Source organism: Chiloscyllium punctatum, unplaced genomic scaffold (assembly GCF_047496795.1).
Source record: "Chiloscyllium punctatum isolate Juve2018m unplaced genomic scaffold, sChiPun1.3 scaffold_378, whole genome shotgun sequence".
Classification (NCBI taxonomy): domain Eukaryota; kingdom Metazoa; phylum Chordata; class Chondrichthyes; order Orectolobiformes; family Hemiscylliidae; genus Chiloscyllium; species Chiloscyllium punctatum.
The window spans coordinates 150,001-152,500 of record NW_027310112.1 but is presented as its reverse complement, the minus strand read 5'-3'; the positions used below and the strand labels follow the sequence as shown (position 1 = coordinate 152,500).

Genomic DNA, 2,500 nt, shown 5'->3' with positions numbered 1-2,500 from the left:
CGGAACGGCACGGCCTTCAGTGGGGCCGGCGGGCGACGCCGCTCCTGAACCCAGCGGCCCCGAGCCGGACGAGTTGAGGAAGGCACGCCGACGGTGACAGGGTACGGAAGACACAGCGGTGGCCTTCTGGCGACTTGGCCCCCGACAGCCCGACGTTCCGCCGTCCTCCCGATGGCCAGGAGGACCGTGCGGGGGTCGGCCGACGGCGTGGTAGGTGTGCCTGCACGGTGACGGAGCACACACCACGCCCGCCAACCCCTCCGTACCTCCCGAGACCGGTGGCAGGACGGAGCGGAAAACGTGCGGACTGAACGGGAGAGCCAAGAGCCAGCGATCCACGCGCGTGCGACCGTCCAAGTCACAGCGTTCGACGAAAACCTCCTCCCTCGGCCAGGCACTCGGCGCCAGCAGGGGAGACAGGATCAGACGCCCCGCCGGCCACTTAAGGCCGAGGACGAACCACGAGACGGGCGGCTGCAGCAGCGGGCGGCCTGCAGCTCCCAGCACTCTCAATCGATCAACCATCGAGTCGGGTCAGCGTGTCAAACCGGCGAGCTCCACGGTCAGGCCGGCGGCGCACCAGCACCGGACCTCCGCGGCTCCCTTCACTCTTTCCACTGCCAGCCAACCGAGAGACGGACCCAATGCGGACGTGCAGAGCTTAGGCAGACCCCCCACTGGAGGCTCAACACTTCGTGGCAGCTCCGTGTCCCAGAGACCAGGAGGGTTGGCACACACACACAGTGTGAACCACCGACAGCCATTCTGGGACCGGTGACAGCCGTGCTGGCCCCACTGCCACGACACAGACGGACGCCAGGCCGCGCTCCCCGGCGGGGGGATGGCGTCGAGCCTGACGAACGGAATGTGCAGGGTGGGGGGGAAAGGCCAAGCGCTCCGACGCCGGAGGGCTCCGGAGTCTGAACTTAGGGGGACAAAGAGGACGGGTCCTCTGCGACACCCCAGCCGCGCTCTCGCCAGCCAAGGCGAGTGCGATTGATTGCCAAACGACCCTCAGACAGGCGTGGCCCCGGGAAGAACCCGGGGCCGCAAAGTGCGTTCAAAGTGTCGATGATCAATGTGTCCTGCAATTCACATTAATTCTCGCAGCTAGCTGCGTTCGTCATCGACGCACGAGCCGAGTGATCCACCGTCAAGAGTTGTCTGAGTTTGTTTTAGGTCTCTCCCTCGCCAGAGGAAAGCGACCCGGACCGCACATACGCTCCCCACCTTGAGCTACAGCCACCTGCACGCCGGCGTGCGGGCGGAGCAGGGTGGCGTGAAGCGATGGGGAGCACCATCCTGGTGCGGCCCGCAGAAACATACGTCTATTGGGGGGAGGAGGACAGGGCGCCCAAGAGGCGATGCGTGCCCCAACGCACCGCAGCGACGGAGGCAGGATCACCGCCACCATGTCGCCCGCCTAGTATCACGAGGCGTGCAGCAGCTTTGCCCTAGGAAAAGCAGAGGCGGGAACGGGCACCGGCCATCGGTTCGGCAGCGTCACTGACGCGTGCACGTGGCGGCGTGTCGGCGAGCGGACTTCCTGCGAGGAGGCGGGGGCGGCACTCGCCCGAGCAGACGCCCGCCCGGCCCAGCCACCGCCGAGGTGGACTGGGAGTCGCGGCAACGGCTCGTCATACTCGTTCCCACACTCACAGCGCAGCTTGCCCGCAAGCCACCGACCACCGATCGACGCCAGGCGCCCCGACCGAGAGCGGGATCGCTCGTTCGCCCTGCTGGCAGTTCGCTGGGGATCACTACTGCACGGAGCTCGGAGACCGACGGGCGGCAACTCGAGAGTCTTTAAACCACCACCCCCATCCCGCAAGTGCAAAGAGGCTGTATACGCACAGACGGGTGAGGGGAATAGGTACCCCGTCGGGTTTGAAGGGAGCGTGACTAGATAGCAACGATGTAAACCCAGCCGATTTGGGAGCGAAAGACCGGCGCCTGCATCACCGGCTTCGTTTCCCGTGGCTGGAGAGTACACCGAAACCCTCCGTCTGTCGCGAGCTCCCGACGACGCGGTGCCGCCAAGCAGCAGGGCCGGACCTGGTGTGGCTCCCCTCGTCGATCACAGACCGGTCGGCACTACTGACGAGACGGTGGAACGGGCTTCGCCCCTTGTGACGAAGGGTGATGCGAACCCGCCCGCCCGCGTGCGTTCGGGGTGGACTCGGCAAACGGAGATTTGAAATCGGAAAGTGTCCTCCTGCCCCGCGCAGGTAGGCGCCCAACAGTTGTGGGGGGTTTGGCGGTGACCACGGCTGCAGGGCCTGCTACCCCGACGAGCTCTCCTGCTGGCCCCGAAACCACCCTCGCGAGACAAGTTGAAACGGAAACGGGCGTACCCCCAAGCCGACGATCCTTTCTTATTTGTTACTTTTTTTTTCACTTGCTCGAGTTGTGGGGATTTGGCGGTGACCACGGCTGCAGGGCCTGCTACCCCGACGAGCTCTCCTGCTGGCCCCGAAACCACCCTCGCGAGACAAGTTGA

General features: G+C 65.6%; 1 non-coding gene across 1 annotated transcript; it reads right to left on the bottom strand.

The window, feature by feature from the left end:
• Positions 1-1,008: 1,008 nt before the first annotated feature.
• Positions 1,009-1,162, bottom strand: LOC140472597 (5.8S ribosomal RNA). Its single transcript, XR_011957755.1, has one exon. It is a non-coding gene; the product is annotated as a 5.8S ribosomal RNA (ribosomal RNA).
• Between the last annotated feature and the right edge of the window lie 1,338 nt (positions 1,163-2,500).